Source organism: Morus notabilis, unplaced genomic scaffold, assembly GCF_000414095.1.
Source record: "Morus notabilis unplaced genomic scaffold, ASM41409v2 Scaffold352, whole genome shotgun sequence".
Lineage (NCBI taxonomy): Eukaryota > Viridiplantae > Streptophyta > Magnoliopsida > Rosales > Moraceae > Morus > Morus notabilis.
In genome coordinates this window covers 4905-18260 of record NW_010367325.1, presented here as the reverse complement: position 1 = coordinate 18260, position 13356 = coordinate 4905, and the positions used below count along the sequence as shown (strand labels likewise).

Here is a 13356-nt window from a genome sequence, read left to right as displayed (position 1 = left end):
ATTGGTCTTATGGTCAGGGAAATACTTATTAAAAATGCTGTCATCATTTCTTCCCAAGTTCTAATAAACCTAGGTCGCAGAGAATACAACCAGCTTTTAGCCTTGTCCTTCAAAGAGAAAGGAAAGAATTTCAATCGTACAGAGTCCGCAGCTTCAGTTCGGTTGTGAAAAGTGGCCACCACTTCTTCAAACTCCCTAATATGTACGTATGGATTCCCGCTCTCTAACCCATGAGAGGTCGGCAAGAGTTAGATCATGCCCGGCTTGAAATCCAAATTCGGCATATTAGGGGAAAACATTATGCATGACGGTGTGGCCGTACGTGTAGGGTGGAGATAATCATTCAACGTCTTTTGTTGGACCTCCTCGTTTTGAGCCATCGCGAACGGATTTGCAACTGCTAATGAGGCTGGGGTCGAGGGAGGACTAGACGTGTGGGAAGAAACTTCACTAGGGTTTTCCGGTATTCTTACAAATCTCTCTGATTCATCTCTATAATGATTCATTCACCATATAACGTTTCACTTTTTTCTAATTTTTTTTATTTTTTTTATTTTTTTTCAATTTTTATTTTTATTTTTTTGTAACAAAGAAAACAATAATGTAGAACCGCGAATCGCAACCCCCAAGAGTGCTCCCAGGAAAGATTGGTGGGGCGAAGCCTCCTTAAAAACCAACCTCCTAGAGAGAGCAACGTTCCCAAGAAAGACTGGTGGCGTAGAACGCTAATAGGAACCAGCCTCCTAGACAGAACTCCCTTAGTTCGTACTTTTTAACATTTCCACAAAATGGCTTGAAAAATTTATTAAGTTTTATGATGTATTTTATGAAATGTTAAATGTTAGATATTAGTACCCTAAGTTAATACCATTCTAAAACCTAAGGTTACACAAATTATGAGAAATTAAGAGTCCTAATTTAATGTCTAAATTGATCACCTAAAAGTCACAACCTAAAAATTAAGACTAATTATGAATGAAAAATTAAATAGCAATTCAGGGAAATTAATAAATAAATTAAAACTATGAACTAAGAAACGAAAAAAAAAAATGTGCAAACACTTAACCACTACAAAGGAAACAAACAATATTATTACATAAATCTACAAAACGAAAACTGAAAACAATAGTAAATGAAAAGACAAACTAACAGAAAGCTTTTTTTTTTACAAAAGTAGATAACAGCAACACGTTTTACAACCTAATATGACAAAGCAAAGATCTTTTTTTTTTACTTAATAATTACTAACACACTAAAACACAAAACGCACACACTAAACTACCACTATAAAAAACGACCACTAAATCACACTAAAAGACAAAACCAAAGAAAATGAAACAGAATATACAAATCACAAAAACGTGACAAACAAAAAGACAAATAAATAAAGATTAACTACTTAGCTCTTTGGCTAATTATCTACTGAACAATCTTGTTGATGCACCTCCCCGGCAACGGCGTCAAAATTTGATTACGCCCAAACATGTACAAAACAAGCGGTCAATTGTAGCATAATTAGGACGGTCGATCCCACGAGGAGGCGATGAATAAACAAGAAACAATTAGCAAATAAAAAGCTTTAGGGGATAAATAATAAAGTAAAAATAAAAGAGAATGAAAGTATAGTTGAGAAGTTCAAGTGTAAGAAAAATGTATGAGAAAATTATATAGTTAAAACCGGTAAGGCATCAAGATTCCCCTATATGCTTCGTTCACCCGAATGGATTTTAATTTTTGAGATTACTCAATTGAAAGTTTCACATCCCAAACTAACAATCGAAAAATAAATATTTGAAGAACATGTGAATTAAAATGTATTTGAGTGAGTAAAATTCTTACATTTAGTATTAGTAAAAGTTATCTTATGAGAAATCTAAAAGCGACAATATATCGTTGGCAATATTGCAGTAAAAGACTACTCATAAAATAATACCTACCAATATATAGTATCATGCAACAATCACATAAAAAGAGCTTGACTAGATTTATATAAAAGTTGACAATAGAATATATCAATATGAGAAATTAGAAGAAGATACAAGAAAATTAATCACTCAAATATATAAACTTTGGAGAACAAATGGAGAATCAAAATCCACTCAAGATCACTTCACATATAGGTTTCTCCCTAACCTCACCAAAGAACTCTAGCCTAACTTGCACATAATTCCCATAAAATTCTAAAAGAAAGTATGAGAAAAAGAGCAAGAAAATAAGAGGCAAAATAAAGCGTCGCCTCCTCCAAAGAGAGGAATGCAGACCGGCCTGACGCGCGCATGGAAAAGACTCGCGCAGGGGGATGGGCGGTGCATGCCAAGCGCGCGTGTGTAAGGGGACAGCTGGGTCTCACGCGGAGAGGAAAGAGGGGCTGGCTTACACGTGCGTAATTGGAACTCGCGACTTGGGCTTGGCATGGACGGAACGCGCGCGAAAGTGAGGGAAAATGCGGGGGACGAAGGCAGAGATCGCCACGTGGCGCGGCTGGTGAAGCTCGCGCGGCTTGGCTCGGCTACTCGGCTAGCGGATGGCTGGGCTTGCTGATGGGCTTCATTTTCTTTTTCTTTTAGTTTTGGCCTAAATGTCTTATTTCCCTACAAAACAAATTTAATTAAATTAAATCAAATACTTCCACAAAAAATTAATTCCATGAAAATATTTAATTAAAGCCAAATTTATTTAACAATTATGAACAAATTAACTTCCACAAAATATTGATTCCACAAAAATATTCAATTAAAACTTAATTTATTTAGCAATTATGAACAATTTAGGTGCATTTCCATGCACTTATCAATGACCCTAAGGGGCAAAATAAAGCGTCGCCTCCTCCAAAGAGGAGAAACGATTTAGTTAGCAAATTTTAAGGAATTTGCTGAAACGATGACCCTAAGGGGCAAAATGAAACATCGCCTCCTCCGAGGAGAGATGATTAACTTAACAGAATTTAAATAAACTTAAAAATAAAGGCAATTAGATACATGTAAAAAACAAATATATATATATATATATATATATATGCAATCCATTGTCCGAATAATGAAACAATATTACAAAAAAAAGAAAGTTAGGGATCGGCTCCCAGTACTTTAGGCCTCGTCGCCTTGACCGCCTTGATTGCCCTCACCACCATCAGCTACAGCTTCCCCGACTCCGTCGCTGCCCTCATCGCCCCCACCTTCGGTAGGAGAGCCTTTGTCATTAGAAGGGAGCTCATAGAGGAAGTCCAAGTTGACGCCAGGCAGATGCCTGTTAATCCTAGCCATGATCTATTCACCAATAGACAGCATGTCACTGGCACACATATCATGCAACTCCTCAGAGGTTTTAAAATCCTCGACGGCCTTAGCAGCGACGTCCGCATTATTCCGAGCAAACTCGGTGGAAGCAACAAATTCCTTAACTCCTTCCTCCTTGCCCAGGTCATAGCCCTCCTGCTTACCAAGGTTATACCCCTCCTTTCGGAAGACATCCTTGGACTTGACAGCCTCTTTACGGATGAGTTCATTCTCCTTCCAGGCACGCTCCAGATCTGCTTTCACTTCATCCAGCTGCTTGGAGACGAGGGCAAGCTTCTTTGAAGTCTTCTCCTTACTATCTCTTTCCTTTTTTAGGAGAGCCTTCAAACGTCCCTCAATGCGATCCATTCCCCTACTTCTCTCTTCCACCTTAACCATGTCGATAAAGTTAAGAAGAGAGAGGACAAGGGACTGCCAAGTCAAAAGGAATCTGTTAATAAGAGAGAAAAAGAGAAACAAAAATGCGACATATAGGCGGCAAAGTATACATGGATCTGGAGAGAGATCTGCTGGCGCGTGCGGCCGATCAGAGAAGCCCGAGTCACGCTCTCCCAGTCCTGCTCAAAGAAGGACTCATACAAAGCTTGGAAGATGACAGAAAAGCTCAGGGGCAGACTTAATGCCGCTTTGATCTGGGCCGGAGGAACATCAGCAATAATGAACTGTGGAACTCCTAATATTGGGTCCTCCCTATATTCACTAAATAAAATACTAATTCTTAAAAGTTCACCTAAAGCTAAAGGTGATGTTGGGTAATATGTTCCACTAAGTTTTAGAGTAACTTCATGAAACCTACCTAAAAATTAATACAAAACTTCAGTAATTTGCCAATCATATGCATCTATATGTCCTACTCGTACTTTTGCACACATATAGTTTATTATAGCATCCTTATAGGGGATGCATTGTTGAAGCATTATATAAGTTGAGTTTCATCTTCTAGGCAAATCTAACACTAATTGGTAACTCAATAAAATAGAGTTATTTTACCATTCTTTTGTGCACTTAAATTAGCTATGTTCTTGAGAATTTTTATTTATTTTATATTATTTTTAATCAAGTTAAGTTAACTTAGTGATATTGTCATTTTACTTTCTTTTTATGAAAGTTTATCCTTATCTCGGTTGTGTAGGATAAAAGAGGCGGATTTGAATTTCAAAAAAACAAATAAATAAATAAAAGAGATAAACACAAGATCATGGAGGAGCAAGATGTGTGGCTTCTGAAGCTCTATCCCTTGGTTTTAGGGAATAACAGGGTGGCTGGTAGATTAGGCAAGTGAGATGACGAGGAGTTTACGCAAGAGAAGGGAGGATCAGACGAGGCAAGGGGGCAGCGAACGGTAGGAGGTGCTCGAGACAACGAAAAAAGAAGATTTTTGCACAGATTAATAGGGGGCATTGAAGAGTTGGAGCGCATCATCAGTATTTCTAGAATCAATTTCTTCTTTCATCTCGTTAAAGCTTTTGCAGATGAATCCTTCTATTTTTCGGATGAGTTTTAATAGTTTGGTCATGGGCTAATCTCTTTTGCCTGGAATTGCAATGGAACTCAACATATAGTTTTAGTTATTTTCACGTTTTTTCTCATTCATGATTAATGAAATTCAGTTGTTTATTCTATCTTATCTTTATTGCTTCTAATTGTTTTGCCAACGGTTAGATTGATTCTGGAAAATCTCAATTTGCTTGAAAAAGTTGATTTTGCGTTTAGCCCTGGATAGAATAGCATATGATCTTTTATCAGTCTATCAGAATTGATTAGATTTGTGTGTGAGATAGAAATATACTTCCATGCCATATGCAATCAATTTAGGATTTGTGTTTACTGAATCTATTTTGACTTAATTCTCATAGAAATATAGTGAATAAATTGAAATAGGTATGTTTATGGGGTGTCGAAAGAGTCACTTAAATAAAACTAGGGATCTTGATTAGCAACTGGGTTTTATTAATCAGAATGAGGAAGGGTGAGATTGCTTGAATGAAAGTGTTGAGGGAAATCGTAATTCTAGGTTGTTGATAAGTGCACAAATTTGCACTTTTAATGTTAATAATTGTCAAATTATTTTATCAAATTTGTGATTTTAATTTCAAATATTCCTAAATTTAGAGGATTTAATTTTAATTGGATTTATTTTATTTTTCAGGTTTTTGAAGAAAACAATTGGATTTGTGCTAGTTTACCAAGCAAAACCCAAAAGTTGAGCCCAATTCAGCCCACTAAGAAACCCATTAGAAGCCCATCAGCGCCCAGCCGTCCGCCGTGCCAAGCCGATTGGAGTCGAGCCACGCGAGTCTCACCAGCGCGCCACGTGTCAATTTCTGTTGCGCGTAGACGCGTGGGACCCAGCAGTCCCCTTGCGCACGCACGCTTGGCGAGCACAGCTCTCCCCTCGGGCAAGTCTTCTCCACGTGCGCGTCAAGGCGTTTTTCCTTTCCTCTCCGCGTGGGCCCGCGTCGCAGCAGCCTCCCAATCAGTTCGCACCACGTGTCCCAGCTGTCGGCCTTTTTCTTTCTCTCCGCCTCTCAGCCTACCGACACGTGTCTCTGCACAGTTGCATCTCCTCCTTCCGCAAATCAGCGCGTGCCACGCGTCAGGTCTTCCCCCTGCGTGGAACCAGCTGTGTAACATTTTTTCCTCTCCGCGAATCAGCTCGTGACACGTGTCCCATCCGTTTGGTATTCTTCAGCAGCGTTCCGTTTTGGTTCCGTTGGATGGTTTTAGCATTCAATCTCATATTAGAACCTTGTAAATCCAATTTTTGGATAACACGCCCCTATACATTTTCTTGCTAATTGCAACATCCTTGACATGGCCTAAAAACTCTATAAATAGGGTCAAATCAAGGTGTTTAGGTTGTTGATTTTAGAGTCTAAATTCTCACACATTTTCTTTTATTTTCTTGTTCTTATTCCTATACTTTCTTTTTAGAATTTTATGAGAATTATGTGCAAGCTAGGCTAGAATATTTAGGTGAGGTTAGAGATGATCCTATATGTGTAGTGAACTTGTTTGGATTTTGATCCTCCAATGATTTGTAAGTTTTATACATTTGAGTAAATAATTTTCTTTTATCATATTTCTTCTTCTTATCAATATATTTTATTGTCAACTTTCATATAAATCTAGTCAAGCTCTTTTTATGTGATTGTTGCATTATATTATATATTGATAGGTATTGTTTTATGAGTAGTCTTTTACTGTAATATTACCAACGGTATATTGTCGCTCTTAGATTTCTCATAAGATAATTTTTCCTAATTCTAAACGTTAGAATTTTATTTACTCGAATACATTTTTAATTCATATGTTCTTCAAATATTTATTTTCCGATTGATTGTTTGGGATGTGAAACTTTCAATTGAGTCAATTTATGAATCAAAATCCAAATAGGTGAACAAAGCATATGGAGGATTCTCAATGCCTTACCACTTTTTATTATTGAGTTTTCTCTATTTTAAATTGTTCAAAAAAATCATCAAACATACTCATTTCTTTTCTTTGTTTCATTGCTTACTTTTCTAACATTTTTTATTTACTAGTCGTTTCTTGTTCAATTTAACACCTCCTCGTGGGATCGACCGTTCAAATTGTACTACAATTGACCACTTGTTTTTGTACACGTTTGGACGTAATCAAATTTTAACGCCGTTGCCGGGGAGGTGCGTCAACAAGATTGTTTAGTAGATAATTAGCAAAAGAGGTAGGTACTATTCGGTTTTATTTTTTTATTTTTTTTATTTTTTTTTTGTTTGGCACGTTTCAAAAAAAAAAAAAAAAACGTCATTTTTTTTTATTTACTTATTTGTGTCCGTAATTAGTTGTCGTGTTCCTGTGTTTTTGAAGTTTTGTTACATTGTGTTTAGTTAAAAACGTGTTGCTGTGTCTTTTCTTTTCTTAGTTCTTCTTTACTTTATTATATTTTATTATTATTAATATTATTTTGGTCATTTTGTTCGTTGTCAGTTTTATTGTTCATGCTTCATTAGCTTTAACTCTCTTCTTTTAATTCCGTTTCTTATTATTATTAATTGCTTAGAATTATTTTTATTTTTATTTTTTATTTTTACTTATTTTTATTATTATTATTTTTTTCATTCATAAATAGTATTAATTCTTAGGTTGTGACTCTTAGGTGACCAATTTAGACATTAAATTAGGACTCTTAATTTGTCATAATTTGTATAACCTTAGGTTTTAGAATAGTATTAACTTAGGGTACTAATATCTAACGTTTAACATTTCATAAAACACGTCATAAAATACATCATAAAAATTAATACATTTTTCAAGCAATTTTGTGGAAACATTGGAAAGTACAAACTAAGAGAGTTCTGTCTAGGAGGCCGGTTCCTGTTAGCGTTCTACGCCACCAGTCTTTCCTGGAAACGTTGCTCTGTCTAGGAGGTTGGTTTTTAAGGAAGCCTCGCCCCACCAATCTTTCCTGGGAGCACTCTTAGGGGTTGCGATTCGCGATTCTACATTATTGATTTCTTTGTTTAAAAAAATTTAAAAAAATTAAAAAAATACAAAAAAAAAAAGTGAAACGTTGTAAAGTGAATGAATCGTTATAGAGACGAATTAGGGAGATTCGTAATAAGACCGGAGAACCCTAGCGAAGTTTCATCCTACACGTCTAGTCCTCCTTCGACCCCAGCCTCATTAGCAGTTGCAAATCCGTTCGCGATGGCTCAAAACGAGGAGGTCCAGCAGAAGACGTTGAACGATTATCTTCACCCTACACGTGCGGCCACACCGTCATGCATAATGTTTCCCCCTAATATGCCAAATTTGGATTTCAAGCCGGGCATGATCCAACTCTTGCCGACCTTTCACGGGTTAGAGAGCGAGAATCCATACGTGCATATTAGGGAGTTTGAAGAAGTGGTGGCCACTTTTCACAACTGAGCTGAAGCCGCGGACTCTGTGCGATTGAAATTCTTTCCTTTCTCTTTGAAGGACAAGGCTAAAAGCTGGTTGTATTCTCTGCGACCTAGGTCTATTGGAAGTTGGGAAAAAATGATGACAACATTTTTCAACAAGTATTTTCCTCACCATAAGACCAATGGTCTGAAGCGACAGATCTCGACCTTTACCCAGAAGGACAATGAAACTTTGTATCAAGTTTGGGAACTGTTCAAGGATTTGTTAAATCAGTGTCCTCACCATGGTTACGAGAGTTGGTGCCTCGTCAGTTATTTCTACGAAGGACTCACGATTCAAGAGCGCCAATTTGTGGAGATGATGTGCAATGGTGAGTTTTTCTAAAAGGATCCCGAGGAGGCTTTTGAGTATCTCAACGAGTTAGCCAACAAAATCCACACTTGGACCAGACCTAGTGCTACTGATAGCACCAATAGGTCCCGACTGGTTGGAATCTATCAATTAAGGGAGGAGGACAACCTCAAAGCCCAAGTCGAATCTTTGACAAGGCAAATCGAGGCCCTCAAAGGCAAAGAAGGTAGAGGAATCCACACGGTCGCAAGGGCAGAGACACATGAACCATGATTTGTCTGTGGTGGGGTGGAACATCTAGCTAAGGATTGTCCTGCTTATGGTGAAATGATAGGAGTTTATGAGGAGCAATGCAATGCCTTAGGGGTATACAACAAACCCTTCTCTAACACATACAATCCTGGCTGGAGGAACCATCCAAACTTCAGTTGGAGAGATTCCAACAAAGCACAACCATCAGGAGGACAATGGAGAACTGAGCAACAGCCGCAACCACCAAAGGCGTATTCTGCACCTTAATACAATTCGCATCAGCCAAGGAGTTCTCTTGAGAACACCTTGCAATCTTTCATGGAGGTGCAGAGTAAGACGAATCAGAAGTTTGAGTCACTGTTCATGCAAATGGTGGAGGAAAGTAAAGAAATGAATAGTCAAATCACGAAGCTGACTGGAGCTTTGGCTGTTCAAGAACGCAGCAAGTTCCCTTCACAAGCTCAGTCAAACCCAAAGGGTCAACATATGGCGCAAACCTCATGTCCTGATAATCAAAATTTTAAGGAGGTGAATGCCATCAGTACTCGTAGTGGTAAGATTATGGAAGAACCGTCAACAAGTGCCACCATTTCGAGTAGTAAGGAAGTTGTCCCTGAGAAAAATGAGCCAACGAATGTTCCGGTAAAGGTGCCTTTTCCTCAAGCTTTGTGTCCAACTGGAAAAGTACCAGAACACCAAAGTGAGATCCTAGAGCACTTGACTCAAGTGAAGATTAATCTTCCTTTGCTTCATGTTATCAAGCAAGTGCCTGCTTATGCTAAGGTTATCAAGGATCTATGCACTATCAAAAGGAAGCACTATGTCAAGAAGACAACATTCTTGACAGAACAAGTAAGCGCGGTGATTGACCAGAAAACACCGCCCAAGTACAAGGATCCCGGTTGTCCCACAATTTCCAGTTAGATTGGGACACATGAGTTCAGCCAAGCTTTGCTTGATCTAGGAGCGAGTGTTAACCTCATGCCATACTCTATCTACTCACAACTTGGTCTTGGAGAAATTAAGCCCACATCTGTGGTTCTGCAGCTGGCTGATCGATCGATCAAGAAGCCTCGGGGGATAGTTGAGGATGTTTTGGTTCAAGTTGATAAGTTCTATTATCCCGTTGACTTTCTAGTCTTGGATACTCAATCCGTGGTGAGTATGGAGTCCAAGATTCCCATTATCCTCGAAAGACCTTTCCTTGCTACAGCTAATGCTCTCATCAACTGTAGGAATGGTCTGATGAAAATATCCTTTGGGCACATGACTTTGGAGGTGAATGTTTTTCACGTTGCAAAGCAACCACGTGATGATGATGAGTGTCACCAGTCATTTCTAATTGACACACTCGTCTTGGAGGAGGTTCAATTGTGTAGCAATTTTGATGATCTTGACGATTTCCTCCGCATTTTTGAATCTAAGAGTTTCGGTCCTTGTGAGTTGGCCAACAATGTTACCATTTTCAAAGACTCACAAGGCAGAGGGACCAAGTTTTGGCAACCACACTTTGAAGAGCTACCTCGAGAAAAAGAAAAGTCGAAACCATCCACCGAAGAGACCCCAAACCTCAACCCGGCTCACTGCCTAAGAATCTGAAACATGTCTTCCTGGGAGCTGGTGATACCTTTCCTGTCATCATTTCATCTAAACTTGATGCATTTGAAGAGCAGCGGTTAGTTGACATGCTGTGTGAACACAAATTGGCATTAGGTTGGACGATTGCTGACATTAAGGGCATTAGCCCCTTAATTTGCTCTCATCGCATCAACTTGGAAGCCGGGGTTAATCCACGAAGGGATCCCCAAAGGTGACTGAACCCGACGATGCAAGAGGTCATGAAGAATGAAGTCTTGAAGCTTCTAGATGCAGGAATCATCTATCCAGTCGCTGATAGCAAATGGGTTAGTCTAACTCAGGTAGTGCCCAAGAAATCAGGGGTGACAGTGGTGGAAAATGAGAAAGGGGCTCTTGTTCCCACAAGGACTGTGACGGGTTGGCGAATGTGTATTGACTATCAAAAGCTGAACGCTGCCACCTGCAAGGATCACTTTCCGCTTCCATTCATCGACCAAATCCTAGAATGTGTGGCTGGTCATCCTTACTATTGCTTTCTTGATGGCTACTTAGGCTATTATCAGATCGAGATTGCATTAGAGGATCAAGATAAGACTACTTTTACCTTTCCTTTTGGTACTTATGCTTTTCGGCGTATGCCATTTAGGTTGTGTAATGCACCGGCCACCTTTCAGAGGTGCATGATGAGCATTTTTAGCGACATGGTCGAGAAGTGTATGGAAGTGTTCATGGATGATTTGACCATCTTCGGCGACTCCTTCGACTCGTGCCTTCTCAACTTAGAAGCTGTGCTTAAGAGATGTGAAGAGAAGAGTCTCGTGTTTAACTGGGAGAAGTGTCATTTCATGGTGCCATCTGGCATAGTCTTGGGGCATGTTGTTTCTGAAAAAGCGATTGAGGTTGATCAGTCCAAAATTGAATTTATCTCAAACTTGCCCACCCCTAAGACTGTCAAAGACATTCGGTCTTTTCTGGGGCATGCTGGTTTTTACAGGAGGTTCATACAAAATTTTTCAGCAATTTCTCGTCGACTTTGTAACCTCCTGGCCAAAGATGCCGTGTTCGATTGGACACAAAAGTGTGAGAATTTTTTCTGAATGCTTGTGGCGAAGTTAACTTCCGCCCCCATCATTCAGTCACCAGATTGGAGCTTTCCATTTGAGATCATGTGTGACGCAAGCGATTATGCTGTGGGGGCAGTCCTTGGTCAACAAAGGGAAGGGAAGCCCTTTGTTGTATATTACGCAAGTAGAACTCTAAATAGTGCTCAAATGAATTACTCAACCACTGAGAAAGAGTTGCTCGATGTGGTCTTTACACTTGACAAGTTTCGTGCATATCTGATCGGCTCACCCATCACCGTCTTTACAGATCATTCCGCCCTCAAGTATCTCCTTTCCAAAAAGGATGCTAAGGCGCGATTAATTAGGTGGATCCTTCTATTGCAGGAATTTGACTTGACCATCAAGGACAAGAAAGGTGTCGAGAATGTCGTTGCCGACCATCTGTCTCGACTCGGGTTCAATGATCCCGCTGATGGCCCTGCCATCTATGATAACTTCCCTGATGAAAATCTTTTCGCCGTCACTAAGCTGCCTTGGTACGCTCATATCGTAAACTACTTGGTGATGGGCGAACTTCCTTCTAATTGGAATGCACAAGATAAACGCAAGTTCTTAGTCAAAGTGCGAAACTTCTATTGGGATGATCCATATCTTTTCAAGTACTGTCCCGACCAAATCATGAGACGATGCATTCCTGATGATGAGATTACTAGTGTTCTGATCTTCTGCCATAACGATGCATGTGGTGGTCTTTTTTCTGTAAAAAATCCCGCCGCAAAAATCTTACAGTGTGGTCTTTATTGGCCTACTTTGTTCAAGGACACTAATCAATTCTGTCATTCCTGTGTCTAGTGCTAGAAGTTAGGTCCTTTGTCCCCCCGCCATATGATGCCTTTGAACCCGATTCTTGTGATAGAAATATTTGATTGTTAGGAGATCGACTTTATGGGACCATTTTCGCCTTCTTCTGGGTACCTTTACATCCTCCTCACTATGGATTACGTTTCTAAATGGGTTAAAGCCGTGTCGTGTCGAACCAATGATAATGCAACAGTTGTTAAGTTCTTGAAGGAGAATGTGTTATCTAGGTTTGGCACTCCACGTGCTATCATCAGTGATCAAGGCACTCATTTCTGCAACCGTTCATTTGAGACTCTTATGCACAAGTACGGTGTGCTTCATAAGGTTGCTACTGCCTATCATCCACAAATGAATGGCCAAGCTGAGTTGGCGAATAGGGAGATCAAACAAATTCTGGAAAAGACGGTAAACCCCGACCACAAGGATTGGTCCTTACGTCTTCTTGACGCTCTTTGGGCATACCGCACTGCTTACAAGTCCCCTCTTGGGATGTGTCCCTATAGGCTTGTCTTTAGGAAAGCCTGTCATTTACCTATCGAGCTCGAACATAAAGCTTATTGGGCCGTCAAGGCCCTTAACTTTGATCTCAATGCTGCAGGTATTCGAAGAAAGCTCCAATTGTCTGAGATTGAGGAGTTAAGGAACGACGCATACGACAATTCCAGGATCTACAAGGTAAAAATGAAAGCGGCTCATGACAAGCAGATCCTGAGAAAGAATTTTGAGCCAAATTAGCGGGTGCATCTTTATGACTCCCCTTTGCATCTCCACCCAGGTAAGTTGAGATCGCGGTGGACTGGTCCATTTGTGGTGAAACAGGTTTTTCCCAATGGTGCTGTCGAGGTTGAGGACCCGAGCGATGGGAGAGTATTCAAAGTCAATGGCCAGAAACTGAAGCATTACATTGAGCGTGTGTGCCGAAGAGATCATTCTCGAGGCTCCAGTTTACCAACCTTGAGGAGTTTGCTTCCAACCCTTTTGTATCATATTTTTGTTTCTTTGTTTCGTTTGGTGTGTTTTGTGTGCTTTTATTTTTAGTTTGATTTTGTGTGATTTTATATTTGTTT

The 13356-nt window shown here is 39.6% G+C and overlaps 1 non-coding gene and 1 pseudogene across 1 annotated transcript; one reads left to right on the top strand and one right to left on the bottom strand.

The window, feature by feature from the left end:
* Positions 1–8366: 8366 nt before the first annotated feature.
* Positions 8367–8473, bottom strand: LOC112094331. The gene has a single exon (XR_002903477.1). It is a non-coding gene; the product is annotated as a small nucleolar RNA R71 (small nucleolar RNA).
* Positions 8474–9104: 631 nt separating this feature from the next.
* Positions 9105–13356, top strand: part of LOC112094328 — an 8837-nt pseudogene continuing 4585 nt past the window's right edge.